At 40.4% G+C, this 15,873-nt stretch overlaps 1 protein-coding gene across 2 annotated transcripts in view; it reads left to right on the forward strand.

Annotated features, from left to right (window-relative positions):
• The window catches only part of Pde3a (phosphodiesterase 3A), a 275,229-nt gene that overhangs the window by 12,701 nt on the left and 246,655 nt on the right, over positions 1-15,873 (forward strand). The window lies entirely within an intron of this gene.

Here is a 15,873-nt window from a genome sequence, read left to right on the forward strand (position 1 = left end):
TTAAATTTTCATACATCATCAAATTATGATCAAGGCAGTTGTGAATTTGTTAGATATTTTAATACAATATTTAGAAGCAAAGTTTCTAACAGTAATAGAGCTGTGTGTGTCTTATCTCAAATAGTGACTACCTTACTCTTAGCATTTTGTTTTTCCTGTAATTGGAATCATTTTTCTAGACAGATAGGCCACATGTCCCAATACATTTATTCTGTGGTAGTTCATTGTGATGGTCTCTTCCTTTTTATTTGAATCACAGTTGGGTTGGATCTCCCAAACTCTTTTGGAGAACTGTTGTTAGAGTTTTAAAGTGTGTGCAGTAGAACTTCTTCCAGCTATTAACTGGTCCTAGTTGGAAGCGTGAGAATTAGGCTGGGAATGTTGGAGAAAGATATGAGTGAACGCTGATAAGTGAGTTATCTCGAACATAAAGTGTCAGTCAGAAATGTGAGCCCATAAAAACGAGCGCACACAACTCAAGCTAAAGTTTGCTTGGGCAGAAAAAAAAAACAGTCAAAGTCAAGTGGCTAAATCTTTAAACATATTTTTCGAGCTGTCTTGTGGGTGAGCTTTCTTGACATGAACTTTTGCAGATAATGATTCTTATTCTTTAGTTCTTATACATGTTTGTCACAGTGACTTGTAAATGTACCTACTGGCAAGTTTATGTGAACTCAAACTTCTCATGTGACTAGAATGGATTAAAAATGTCAACAAGATCAAGCACCTCCTCCCTCCCCCATGTATTCAGACTGGGCATGGCAATCCAGCATGAGGAAAAGGTTCCAAGAGCCAGCCAAAGCACCAAGGACAGCCCATGCCCATTGCCAGGAGTCCCACAAATAGACCAAGCTATACAACTGTCTCACATATGCAGAGGGCCTAGATCAGTCCCATGCAGGTTCAGACTCTATGAGTTCCCATGAGCCAGGGTAGCCATTTCTGTGGGTTTTCCTGGAATGTCCCTGACCCCTCGGGCTCCTACAATTTCTCCTCCTCCTCCTCAGGACTCCCTGAGCTCTGCCCAATGTTTGGCTATGGGTCTCTGAATCAAAAAAAAAAAAAAAAAAAAAAAGTCAACAAGTACGTGTAACATAACTTACTCTATCTCCAACTCTACTTGATGATGTTTGCTGCCTTCTGAGTATATTTGCATTCTTATCTCCTTCCTCCCAACTCTTCTCTTGTTGCTATTTATTCTTCTATAACTATAACTATCATGCCAAGGGAAGCAAAGGGTGGTTTATGATCTATAGTGGAGAACACTTACAATTCACAGATTTGTATAGGTGATGTCAAGGTCTGTGAGAAGATTGTCTGGCTTCATTTACATAGTTCCTCACCATGCTGTACTTTTTAAGTTGAGGTATATGCCATGATTCTCAAAACCTAGTGTGAATGAAGCATCACTTGAAAAGCCCATTAAAGTGCATAGTCTTGGACCTTCCCATCAAAGAGTCTGGGTTTTTTGGTGGGTTCTAGAACACTGCAGAGTTTTAAGGAGCAATCCAGATGACTTAGATGAGGGATATAAAGATACAAATGTATGTTTACTTACACTATGTGGCTAGTCTGACTTTTGCAGTCTGACTTGAGTAGTTCTGAATTTAAACTCTGGTGAGAAGGCTTAGTATTATGGGAAAACAAATTTGCATAACCATGTGCAAGAAATGTGTGCATATATATGGGCACACAGACTAGTTTGTGAAAGCTAGGTATGGTGCCAAACTCCTGTAATTTCAGTACTGGGAGGTGCAGTCAGGAGTATCAGGAGTCCAGTGCCAGCCCATGAAACACAGTGAAGTTTGGACTAGCCTGGGATACATGAGACCTGGTGTCTAAAAAAAACAAAACAAAAACAAAACAAAACAAAACAAAAAAACACAAAGCAAAATGAAAAGTAGTTTGTGAAAGAAAACACTCAAAAATTTCCCATTATTTCCCCTTTGGAATTAGCTCATGAGTTATTTCTTGACTATTCTGTCCATTTTCTTCACCTGTAAATGTAGTTCAAAAAGCTGTTACAAGGACTAAGTGACAAGTTATTATGTTGGGTAGAAATGCCAAGACTGTGATAGATCAAAGCCTTAAAATGTGTATGTTTGCACACTTTTTGAACACAAGTGATTCTATCTGTATTGTAAGACTCATAGAGCCTAGTGTACGGCTTGAAGGTTACATGAATGTGAAGAGGAGGAAGAAGCTTCTGTCAGATGTCCTGGGGGGAATGAGGACAATCTCTGTCTTATCCTACACCCGAGGCATGGAAGGGTGTAAGCTAAATATAAGAAAACCAAGTTAAGCAAGGACAACAGTTTTTCATGTAGTTGACTACACAGACCTACTCTCAGATCTTAGAAAATATGCAGCTCTCTGTAAGCTGATTATGGTGCTGTTGCAGTATTGATAAATTGTAGTCGAAGTCACTAACAAGCAGTCAGATAGGAGTGGAAAAAGAGGAACATGCTAGAGCTGCCACAGGTGCTTCTAAGGAGAAGGATGAAGCTTGGAGACAAAAGTTGAGCCCCTGAGCTTACTTACCAAATGGATGATGATACCATAGTGAGACAATGTGCCATGTCATCCCACATGAGTTTTGCTTCTGATTTGATTCAGGCTCTAGCTGATATTATAAGCCACATTTAATTTTGAAAGACAAATGCTCCTTTTTAAAATCTACTGACTCTGGTTAGTGTTGTGCGTGTATGGCTGTGTGACCATCTCCTGGAACATGGCCCCTCCTAGGGGCTGCATCCCTGAAAAGAACTGACTATCTCCAACCAGCCATCAATTGCTAATGGATGCTCAGATTGAAGTGAGACTTCATGAGTTCCTTTTCCATCCAAACTGGGATTTTGGCTGGCTTGATTGTGTGTGGTTCTTGAGCATGCAGTTGTAGCTGCTGTGAGATTATGTGGGCACTAGTGTTATCATGTCTAGCAAATACTATTTTGAACACGTATCCACTATTTCTGACCCTTAAAATCTTCTACCTCTTTCCATGGTGATCCTTGAGCCTTGAGAGTATGGGTGGGATATAGATGCCCCATTCAGGGCTGAGTACCCACAGTTTATTTTTGAACAGTTGTGGGTCTTTGTGTTAATCACCATCTACTTCAAAAAGAAGCTTTTATGATGAGGGTTGGGAGATGTGCTCATATATGGGAGTAAAGATAAGAACCTATGGGGCACATTCAGCTGAGGCAGGTCCATGAGCTGGGCTTTGCTGACTGCCCATGGGAGGTCATACTGTTTGGGAGGAGGGCCTGGGAGGTGGTCTGGGGGGGAGTGGAACGAGGGATGAGGAGGGGATCTGAGGTTGGTATGTAGAATGAATAAAAAATTTCTTAATTAAAAAAAAGAACCTATGGGACATTTATTTCCATGTCCATTTAGCAGAATGATAGTGTTCGGTTCTCTCTGGGGCTCTATGACCTAGACAACCACAGAGTTTGGTCTAGGTACAAGTTCCATCTTGTGGAGCCTACCTTAAAGCTAATCTGCAAGTGGTTGGTTACTCTCATATTCATGCCATTATTGCACAGGTGGACATATCTTGCCAGGCCATTTGTTAGTGTAGCTCACAGGGTTCACAGCTGGGTAAGACTGTTAATTACTTTTCTCCCCTAGTAGTTTGCAGGGGAGTTCCAGGTCAGTACCAGCTTGATTTCTCCATGTCCTATGACTCAAGTATGTGGCGTCTTCAGCAATAGGATCTTGCCATCAAGTTCTGTAGGTCAACTAAAAACCATAGTCACAGCCAGTAATATAATCCTCAAATTAAAAGTAATTATGGTTCTAACACCAAAGGCTCATTATAGAAATAACATTTGGAAAATGGTTTTTACACATATTGAAACCAACAGGCACTGGATTGCTTGTGTCTTGTTATTAACTATATTGCTTATGTACCAAGTTATTATTATAGCCCCAAAGAACACAGTATTACCTTAGTTTGTAAGAGTTGAATATACGATGCATATAATATGAAATAAATCATACAACTTCATAGGAAAAAATTCAGGAAACCTTTCTTCTTCTCATTATTTACCCTAAGTACTATTGTTTTCTAATACATAGCATCTGTTAAGCCTAATCAGCATAGCTTCGATTTGCTTAGAGCCATCAGGGAAAGGCAGTAATTGTTTATCCACATAACTGTTCATCAGAGCAGTCTTTGTATAAACTAGCCTTTGCAAGATTGTCTCCTCAGGCTACTTTTCTTCCAGATTTTTCCACTTGTTGAATGACTGGTCAGTCTAGTCTGCGGTGGTTATTTTCAGTTGGCCTTGGCAGTGGTGAGAGTCTGCTGTGGTCTGCATCCCTTCTGCTCATAGGAAATCCTCTGGTTCTCATTTCTGCAACAGTGGAGGAGATAGCAGAAGGTGAAGGGAGGGAGGAAGCCTTCTGCACATCATGAGAGGGTGCAGTCGACATTGGAAGATCTTCTCCAAAGGGGATCTGGCACCACAGAATTATAGGGACAAAGGGACATTTCCTATTATGGTGAAGGTCTTCGGGTGTGACCCTGCAGTAGACAGGTTGATGGGTGAAGGAATCACTGTGTGCTCATGGGAAAATCACAGTGTGTCTTCACCTTCTAGCTTCCTGAAGTCCAGAAATCCACATCTTTCACAGAGGAAAGAGGAGTGGGGAGGACATGTGTGTGTGATTCCCAGTCCTAGCAAATGAGCACTACGGGGAATGAATGGATTTGGGGAGCAAAACCTCAGTGATAGACGGTTTTTGTTAAATATGAGTCCAATAGAGAGGCATTATCCCCTGTGACAAAAGTCCATCCAGGTATGGTCGCACTCCCTAGTCTTCCTTCCCATGATTGATAATGAGGTTTCAGGGTGAGAGAGAAAGTTAACTTGGGGATTAAAATCTTAGGGAAGATAAGGCAATATCAGAGTTCTTCCCTCCACCTGCATGAGAAATGAGCTCCAGGGGACAGATGTACATAGAAAGAAGCTAGGGAGGTCATTAAGAGAGTAGGAAAGGTCAGAGACACCTTGGTTCTGAAGTATTTCCCTGGCTCCATGTGCCCAAGCACCTTTTCTGCAAGTATTCCTTCCACTGAGCCCCAACCAAGGGTTTCAGCAAAGAATGGGTGGAACTGGTCTTCCTTCATTATGATTATTCAGTCTGTGTTTAATGTGAAGAGTGTGGCACAAAGAAGCGGGGTGGGAACAATGATTGGACCCAAATACTAACATCACTGGGCAGGTTGTCAATACATGCCATAAGCTGAATCTGCCAAAGCTAGTGATGGCTGGCTAGTCTTTGAGTTTAGAGAGGGCTACCTTTGTGCTTTCTTTTGTTTAGGGGTATTTATTAAGAATGTCTACTGGTTGTGTGACATGGAGATTTGGAAACAGTACATGTGGATGTGCTACTGAATGGTCATATGACATTCAAAAAGGGACAGAAAGCCTTTGAAAATCCTGCCTCTTCTCCCAGAAGGTAGGAGAGGACAAATGCTTCTTATAAAATTGGACACCCAGCATGAACCTCCAGAAACAGATTCCGGAAGCAGTAGAGCCAGTCTTTGTATCTGTATTTGAGATGTAGTTTTATGAAAGAATATAAGACACATAGGTGTTGAAACACACATATGCTGGGATGTGTCTCAGGTTTTACAAAAATATTTCGAGTTATTTTTGTTGCCACCACAACTGTGATTTATTGAGAGTATGAAAAGAAATCCTGTTCTAAGGAGAGCAGATTCTTCATGACCTCTGTGAACAGAGCATGGGGTCTGTTAAGCTAGTTACTGGACCAACATAAACACAAGCCAGCTTCATGACAAGTGTTCAAAGGGATGAATGCACACGATTTTCCAAGCTTTCTTTTCAGCACAAGAACTCTATTTAAGAGTCCTTATTTTATCTATAGGATGATTCTTCTACTTTTTAGAGAATCTATAAGTATGTATTTTTTACATTTGTAGTTTTTACCTATGTCATATGCGGGCATTAGGAGTTCCTATATTTTGTTTTCTTGCTGTCTGAATCATACTGAATGCATGTGGATGGATTTCAGTTTTCTTTGTAAGGGTTCTGTTGGCTGTTCCCTGCATTTCTGCATGAAGAAGAAGGGACTTTGTCAAATTTTATTTGCTGTTTCTGTTTTAAATAAGTAAATAGGGAAATAAAAACATGCACATATATGGTTTTTAACACCAATTTTCATAGTCACAATTATCCCATGTCTTTTTACTTGGAGAGTCATTCATTCATTCAGTAACACATTTGAGTGCATTAAACCCACTCAAACAAATAAAATACCAGTGATATTCCTTAAAATGCTTTTAAAAATAGATGTAATAGAATAAGAGGTGGGAAATAGAAAACCAAAGAAATAAAATCATCTCAAATCCAAAACTAAAAATCTTAGACTCATTCAAGTATTTTATAAACTTTTTGCATTTTTAAAATTTTTGTTGGTTTGCTTTTTGGATTTATTATATTTTAAAGATGCATTTTTATTTATATTTATTTAAATTCCTTTTTGAGACTATATTATGATAACACCTTATCTTGCTTCCCTTTCCTCCCACCAAACCCTCCCATATACCTCTCCTTGCTCTCGTTTAAAGTCATGGGCTCCTTGTGTTATGGTTGTTACAGGCACATATGTATATGTATATGATGTATATGTATATATACATATATATTCCTAAATACAACCCACTTACTCCATGTACTGCTATTTGTATGTTTTCTGGGTTGATTTGGTACTGATAGCCAATTGCTGTGCTCTTCATGTGTGTATGTGTGTGGGTGTGTGCACATGCATGTCTCCCCTGAATGCCAGATTTAAAGACATTTGTGACACATTCAGCTTAGGTGCAGGGAACTGAACTTGGTTCCTCAGAAAGAGCAGTAAGTGCTCTTAACCACTGAGCAGTCTTTCCAGCTTACTTCTTTTGGCTTTTTCACTTGAGGACAGTTATTGGGAGCTGATTATGCTAGAGACCTCTGGAATTAAGGTAGTAGGGTAGTCATTTCCTCTCTGAGTGTGTGCTGTGGGGTGAGGGGCTGGCATGGAGCTAGTGTTGGCTCAAATTCAGATCTCAGCCTCACAGGTCAGAGATGTAATTTTTCCATAAAACAGAGCTTATCCCTCGCCAAGGCACACTAATCATAAAACTTTAACTCATCAATCCAAATGTCAAGTTATTAATTTACACTGGGGAATTTTACTGTGAGGAAGACCAGAGTGGCAGGGCTCACTAATAAATTTGTCTTGTTTCTAGTGGGAAAGTCATCTTTAGCATGGTTGGCTCTGATGTTGCAACTGGGAATCTCTGGCTTATGGGAATATTTCTTGGAAAACTTTTGCTGTTTGCATTTTTATTCCAGAACATCTGAAAAGTGCCCATGACATGCCAGAAAGTGGGGGGCCTTGTGAGGGATAGGATTACAGAAATGGATGGCCCTTTTGCATCCATTCCTCCCCAAGTTTATAGCCAAGATACCAGCATTAGCAAATGCCCGATGATAAAAGCTCTGACATAGAGAAAGTCATGAGAACTTCGCCTTCTAGAAAGGTCACAGCTAAATTTAATGCTGGAACACCATCATGCTCTTAACATAGATTTCTGGTAAAATTCTGCCCTTCCTTCCTTTTGAAATTTATGCTTAACTTTTTCATGTGTTTACGTGACTAGTACACTGGCTCTCAGCAGCTTTGGTGCGATGTAAAGAATGCGTGTGTAAAGGAATGCTTCTTTATATTTCTCCTCTGGGCATAAAGCCCAGAGGATGTGAGGGAGGGAAGGAGTGAAAGGTTGAGGGCGAGTGAGCTGGATGCCAGGTGTGAATTGCGTTTTATGTTTCATGAAAGACACGTGGAGCAGATAGCCTCTTTGTTGCTGAGAAGAGAGGGGCGGGTGATGGGAAATTTTAGAAGATGAGGCAGAGGATGGGGCAGTAGATGAAAAATGGAGTGTTCTCTGGTTGGACTGAGGGATCTGAGTATGATTTTGTGTACACAGAATGTCAGAAATTTAAGCTGTTGTTTTTTTCTTAAAGGAGTGTGATGGGAAGAGCTGAAGCATAATTTTGGTAGCAGCGAACCAGAGCAGCAAAGTGGAGGTGGGAGTAGGGGGAAGAGCTCCTGTTAGACATGTTGAAGATTTCCTAAGACAGTGGGGGTAAAAAGAAATGGTGACGAAGAGAAAGTAGGCACTTTAACTGGCAGGGTTAGTCATAAATTGGTGCAGAAAGCATAAAGGGAAGAGGGAGTCCTTTCTCAGCGAGTCTTCACTACATAGTTTCCCGTGGTCTCTATGTAGTGAAGACTCGCTGAGAAAGGACTCCCTCTTATCTTTTGTTTTAGTTCTGGGGTGAGAGAGGGAGATGGTGTTTGTTTGGTTTGGACACTTCTGCATGTCTTACTCTTGCAACCTCATGCAATCTTGTTCTCTTGAAGGTCACTAATCTCATTTATTCACCATGCATTTTAATAAAAAAGAGCTGTATGCATTCTCAATACCTTCCGCTGTGCAGGGTGTACCTGGCCCAAGTCACTCCATTTATAACTTCCAATACAGAAAAGTCATTTCAGCAGGGACAGGGACTTCTCCCTAAAAGCCCACCATAATGTGTTATGTGATTGTCAGGTCCAGCACTTAGAGGTAGAACTAGGAGGATCAGTAGTTCAAAGTCACGATTAGCTACATAGGGAGGCCAGCCTGGGCTACTTTTGACTCTGTCTCAAAAGTAAAACAACAGCAACAAACCAAAAAAAAAAAAAAATCCATCTCCTATTTAAGATGAGATGCCATAGGGTCCAGAATCTTGGTGAACATACACTGGGTATTGAGTCATCCCAAGGAAAGAGATAATGGGGGGTTATAGACCTCAGCTCTGCCATGGAACTGTGGGTAAACTCCATAAACCTCATCATATTTGAAAAATACATGGCCAAGGTTCTTATTCTGGGACAGATGAATGCTGAGTTATATGACCACTCAATAAATTAATTTGTTAATTGAGACAATCTATGCAGCCTCAAAACATTAACCTTGGACAATTATCAAGTAAATTCTATTTTGATTATTTCTTTTTCTTGAGGTAGTCTTACTCTGGTTTGCCTTTTTTAAAATGTGTGTGTGAGAGTATGAGTGGTGTGTGTGTGTGTGTGTGTGTGTGTGTGTACCTGTGAGCATTGTATCAGTAGCAATACTAGCCAGCTCTCGGGGCCAAGTCTCTAAGCACATGGTATATTTGTTCATTGCCCAATGACATTTCCCATGTGGCAAATCTCCATTGCTCTCAATATTTCTCTTGACCTGACCTTATATATCATAGTGGAATTTTGTTTGTGTGTGTTGTTTTGTTTCCTAAAAAATATCATTGATGATCTATCTTAGCCTTGAATGGCAATTAAAGATTAAAGATTAAAGAGTCAAATGTATGTGATCTCTCATGAGTGTTCTTGTTTAATCTGTCCAGTCCTTGCCATGAGAGAACTAAATTTCCATCTCTGGCATTTCCACACTCTTCTCGTTTCCTGTTCTCACATAGCAAGGAATTCTGAACTGGGGTATGAGGAATGGCATACGAGTTTTGATGTGGTTTGACTGAAACAAAGCAGCATATGATTATCATCTTTTTTTGTGCTAAAATAACTTATAGACTTTTTCCAGTATCTGTTTGTCTAGCATTGATTCTAGACCTACTTGATGTCAGACTGTGGGTGAGCAGGCAGGAGTTGGGGTGCATGATTCATCACACACCTGATGACAAGCCATGAGCAGAGAGGCATGTGCAGACTATCTCTGGGTTCTTCTTCCTTCTTTCTTCTTGTCGGTAAAATAATTTGCAGGTTTACAGTCTTTATCAGCTAAAGCTCTGAAGATCTTCACACGAGTTAACACCGTGTCTGTCTGTCTTGCACTCTAGTGCCTTGGACATTCTGTTCTTGTTTGGTTTAGATATAAATGGGAAGATAGCTGAGGTTTCCTGCATTAACTTCTGATGATTTATGTATGGCTAGGATAATGAAAACTGGGAGGCAGAAGCATGTCTGCATAAGTTTGTTTGGACCTTCAGAATTAAAGTATAATTCCATTTTCCCACTTTCTCTTCCCTCAGTGAGGATATGCAATGGCATGGACATCTGTAGTACATTATAATGACCTGGCTTTTCCTTTGTGTGTATCACCGTTTTGCATGTAATCCACACTACACACACAGAAACAAATTGACAAGTATGTAAATGGAGGCTTTTCCTTTGTGTGTATCACCATTTTGCATGTAATCCATACTACACATACAGAAAAAAATTGACAAGTATGTAAATGGAAGCTTTTCCTTTGTGTGTATCACCATTTTGCGTGTAATCCACACTACACACACAGAAACAAATTGACAAGTATGTAAACGGAGGCTTTTCCTTTGTGTGTATCACCATTTTGCGTGTAATTCACACTACACACACAGAAACAAATTGACAAGTATGTAAATAAAGGCTTTTCCTTTGTGTGTATCACCGTTTTGCATGTCACCCACACTGCACACACAGAAACAAATTGACAAGTATGTAAACGGAGGCTTTTCCTTTGTGTGTATCACCGTTTTGCATGTCATCCACACTACACACACAGAAACAAATTGACAAGTATGTAAATAGAGGATTTTCCTTTGTGTGTATCACCGTTTTGCATGTCATCCACACTACACACACAGAAACAAATTGACAAGTATGTAAATAGAGGATTTTCCTTTGTGTGTATCACCGTTTTGCATGTCATCCACACTACACACACAGAAACAAATTGACAAGGATGTAAACGGAGGCTTTTCTCCATCCTGCCCTATTCCACAGCCACTTGTAAATCGTCATTCAGAGGCTTACTATTAATTACACGCAGTTTGGCCTATTGCTCAGGCTTGTTACTAACTAGATCTTACAACTTAAATTAACCCATTTCTATTAATCTATAAATTACCGCGTATGTGGCCGTGGCATTACTGGTCTGCTGGCATCTTGCTCCTTGGGTGGATGGATGGCGTCTCCAGACTCTGCCCTTCTTCTCCTTTATTTCTGCTTGGATTTTCTACCTGCCTCTATCCTGCCTTGCCATAGGCTGTAGCAGCTTTATTTATTTACCAATGGGAGCAACATATATTTGCAGCATACAAAAAGACATCCCACATCACAAATATATTTAAAATTTATATTACAGATTATTCTCTCTCTCTCTCTCTCTCTCTCTCTCTCTCTCTCTCTCTCTCTCTCTCTGTGTGTGTGTGTGTGTGTGTGTGTGTGTGTGTGTGCCTGCCTGCATGCATTTGCATATGCCACAGTTGGCATGTGGAGGTCATCAGAGAACAACTTTTAGGAATCCATTCTTGCCCTCCATCATATGAATTTTGGGGACTGAACTCAGGCCATCAGGCTTGGCAGCAAGTACCTCTAGCTGCTGAACCATCTCACCTGCCCCAATTTGACAAGTTTATAACTTAAATGAAAGGTCTACATGAATAGACTGAGAGTGAAGCTGGAAAAGGAATGCTCGGCATTTGATGCTTTAATTTGCAGTTGCTCTTAGAACTAGCATTGGGGCTCACCTGTGGGGCTCACCTTTTCATCTTAGGCCAGCTCTTCCTGATGACCATAGCCCTGGCTTCCACAGGAAGGGTCTGGGTAGGTCTCATTCAAACATGGAGTGGCTCTCAATTCCAGTATATTCTCCCCTGAGAGACCTCAGAACCTCTTAAATCAGTGCTGCAGTGAATCTCAATTATGGGTGTATCATATCCATCCGGTGTGCTGATATGAGAAAAGTTTGTATTTCACAGTTCTATAAAATTGTTTTGAGTAGGGCAGGAACCGGCCTTTCCTGTCCTGTTCAAAGGTCCTGTGGGAAGAGATTTAAGTAAATATAGCTCAGGGGAAAGGCTTTCTCTGAAGCTTCACCAGGGAAATGGAGCAGCATTTCACACAGTGCTTTCACCGGCCGTTTGGGCTTTAGTTTGACTTGAGTTATTGGTTTTTTAGTGTTCAATGGCAGACTATTTCATAACTTTTACTCATAAAGTTAGCTTTTGTAGTTTATAGGTCCACACTTAAAACACAGATATCCTCCCCCCCCTTTTTTTAGAGAACAGCTATAATACAGAATATTCTATAAGGATATTTCTGCATCAAAGTTGGAAGGCATTTATTTTTCATGAGTTGAGATAAGTAAGAAACCTCTTTACCATTTCAAGCACTGGAGGTATTTTACAATGCAATGAAATTGACTTTAAAGCTTACGCCTGAAGTATCTGGGCCCAATTTAAATACTGGTTGGTACAATATAAGCATGTCAGAAAAGAATTGTCATCCTCTTGATTTCAAAGTACCAAATTCTGTAATTATAATCAGTGCAGAAGAAAATAGTTTAAGATGTAAGTCAAGGGCTTGAATTTGCTATTGTGCCTACTCTGTGTTTAAGTATCACATTGATAATCAATTGAAGATATCTTTTTCATGGGGGGTGATGGGTAAAGGGTGATTTTTTTTTTAAATTGTTAATCAAGAGTATGGTACTGATTTGACATTTTGTGTCTAATAGACAAGGAGAAAGCTTATATGCTAAAATGCTCAGGGTAGGGCTGGAACCCACATTAGGCAGCTCATGTGTAACTCCAGCTCCAGGGGAAACAACTCCCTCTTTTGGCCTTTGTGGGTACTGTGCTCATAAACACATATCCACACATGGGCACATACACATAAACAGCAGATTTAAAACATTATCTGAAATATTCAGGGTAGCTTTCAACAACAAAAAAATTGACTGACACACAACATGTTTGGTGCCAAGGCTGTGAGAACGCTTACAGTATTGCTCACGCATTTATATTAATACTCCATGGGCACAGGGAGAAGAAGGAAATGGTCACTGAAGTTTTCATCATTCTAAGTGTGAATGACAGGAACAGCACAGTGGAGGAATCCATACAGTGAAGTGTGGCTAAGAAGCGAGAGTATGATCAGATATGGGTAGGTCTTCATTCCACCCCAGTTTTGGCTCCATAACCTCCTGTAGTCAGAGTCTATTCATTTTTAATGTGGATACTAGTTCTACGGTGCAGGCTTGCTCTGTTACATACAACTGTATTTGTAACAGGGGAAACATTACCTGTTCAGTGAGGATAGCCTCATTCATGTTTAGAATGTGATTTCAGATTATTTGCATGGTAGTTGCCAAGTTATCCAGGGAGTGAGATGGCAAAAATATTAGAGGCGAATTTCTTGAACAAATTATAGGAAATTTAGTTTAATGGAGAGATGTAATATCTAAGGGTGGTGCATGTGTGTGTGTGTGTGTGTGTGTGTGTGCGCGTATGTAGGTAGCTACCTAGCAAAAATTAACAACTGGAAGGATCTAAAGAGCTACAACCTCCGAGATAAAAATATTGACATTTTTTTTAAAAAAAATTACCAATTAACAACAGTCATTACCAGTGGGGTAGGTTAAAGAGATGAAATGGATCTTTTATTTTTAAAACTATGCGCATGTGTCTGTGAATGAAGTCTGTACATGTGTGAGTTCAGGTGCCATCAAAATCCAGAAAAGGGCTTGGATGCCCTGAAGCTGGAGTCACAGGTGGATGTGAGCTACCTGACATGGGTGCTGAGAACCAAGTTCAGGGTCTTTGCAGCAGCAATTCTTGACCTTAACTGCTGAGCCACCTCTTCCGCCATGAGCCTTTCGTGTTCAAAGTCCGCCACCTTCTATATCATCACTCTGCAGTAACTGAGAAACGCCTTGTCCTACTTTCCCAGTTTGAATGTTGAAAACAAATAAATTCTCGTGAGAACAGTGTCCCGAGTACTTTGAGGGTTCCCCTTTCGCTTGTTTATCTCTGTGAGTTGGCTTCCCTCTCTAGTCAGCTTTCTGAGAGCGGTGAGGCTCTGGGGCCATTAACATTTTCCTGGCTTGATAAAGCGGTCATATTGCGGCCTTTATCTCGGGGGCTGGCATGCAGGCCTGTCGCTGAGGCTGGTGACGTTGGACCTGGGTGGTAGGCTTGGGAAGGGCACAGGGGATTTTATAGCTGGCGTCTACATAAGCCAGAACTCTGCCCTTGACTGCGTCCCCTTGAGCAGTCTATTAGGAACTTGCATATAAACATTACAAAGATAATTGCCAAATTTCTGGTTGTCAGAAAACTTAGCAGCGTAGATACTTTTAAAGTTACATTTATTTATTTATTTAGATAGTGTGTCTGAGTGTGACATAGTGTACATGTGGAGGTCAGAAGATAACTGGCAGGACTTGGTTTTCTGTTTCCACTCTGTGGGGTCCTGGAGATAAAACTCATGCCATCAGGCTTAATAACAAGTGAGTTTACCTGCTGAGCCACCTCACTGACCCTCAATACATAATTTAATGATAAAACTCCAATTTCTAAATGTAGGCTGATTTGAACAGTAGGGACATGCTAAAAATAGTAAACTCAATAGGAGGAAATGTAAATTATTATAATCTAAGCATTGCAAGTAACTTCTATGATTTGATGGTGAAAAGAATTGGACAATTATCTAACCCCCACTCAAACAATGACTAGGACTACGGTTAGACTGCTAGGGCAGTGTGTCTGGTTTACAGTAGGTTCTGAGAGCTGACATTTTAGAATCTGAGTTTTTGGTTTGCAGCATTGTGACCGGCTGTGCTCACTGTACTTCAAGAGGAACACTGACCTTTGTAAAGCATTTGGCAATCGTGGCATTAAGTCCTTAGCTCAGCATTGCAGTAACTGTGTGGTTTTGGGTAACTTACAGCTTTTAATATCCCCAAACCTAGATTTTCCTATATATCCATAGATATGCTTTAGGGATTAGTTGAGATGATGATTATTCTAATAATTTAATAATCTTGGCTGGAAATATGTCTCAGCCAGTAAAGTGCATCCTGTGCAAGCTTGAGGGCCTGAGTGTAAGTAAGCCCTGTAACCCATGCAAGCAAAGGCCAGATGAAGCAAGCCCTTTGGAGGCAGGTATCCTAGCTATCCTGTCTAGTGAGCTCTAAATGAATGGGAGACAGTCTCAAAAATACAGCATAAAGGGTGAACAGGCCTGACGAACAACCCTCCCCCCCAAAAAACCCCCCCAAAACCCAGAATTGTCTTCTGGCTTCCACATGCATGCACCTGTACATTTGCATATGAAGGAGAAAACATATGAAGGAGAAAACACACACACACACACACACACACACACACACACACACACACACACACGTCAGTCAGTCAGTCAGTAAACCTTGTATGTTTCTTACTGTAATTCAATTTAGAGACTCTCTTTGAAGCTGGTACCCTTGTTTCCTTGTTCCCATCTTAAACTGACAGCTGAGGAGGGCACAGGTGCAGTGAGATTAGGATCTCTATGGACTCTGCCTACAAGTCATAACCTAAAGATTTTGTTCACATACAGTGCCAGGCACTGTGTCCTGTATTTTATGGACTTCTATAGCTTTTGGCCAGGATTAAGAGGTTATGTTCATTTCAAGAAGGTTCTCAACTGGGCTAGTTCCTTTAAAGACTTGAAGAATTAACATTTAGTAATACAACAGACATTTCTGAAGAACAAATATTTCCTTTATCTAGACTAAGAACAACTTATCAAGCTAATATATATATGTAGGCATATATATATATAATGTCTAATGTATGTATGACTTGTGATCAAGTTCATATAGCAAAATTAGCAAAATCATAATTGGGTTCAGATAATGTGATGAAACAATACTTCAAAATATTTCACAAACTGTCATATTTTCCACTTGTTCTGAATATTTTCTCACAAGCAACCCTGATTCAGTGCAGCAGGTCACATGAGAGAAGGCATCAATGTAGGAGTGGACTTAGG

Source organism: Peromyscus maniculatus, chromosome 3 (genome assembly GCF_049852395.1).
Source record: "Peromyscus maniculatus bairdii isolate BWxNUB_F1_BW_parent chromosome 3, HU_Pman_BW_mat_3.1, whole genome shotgun sequence".
NCBI classification, from domain to species: Eukaryota; Metazoa; Chordata; class Mammalia; order Rodentia; family Cricetidae; genus Peromyscus; species Peromyscus maniculatus.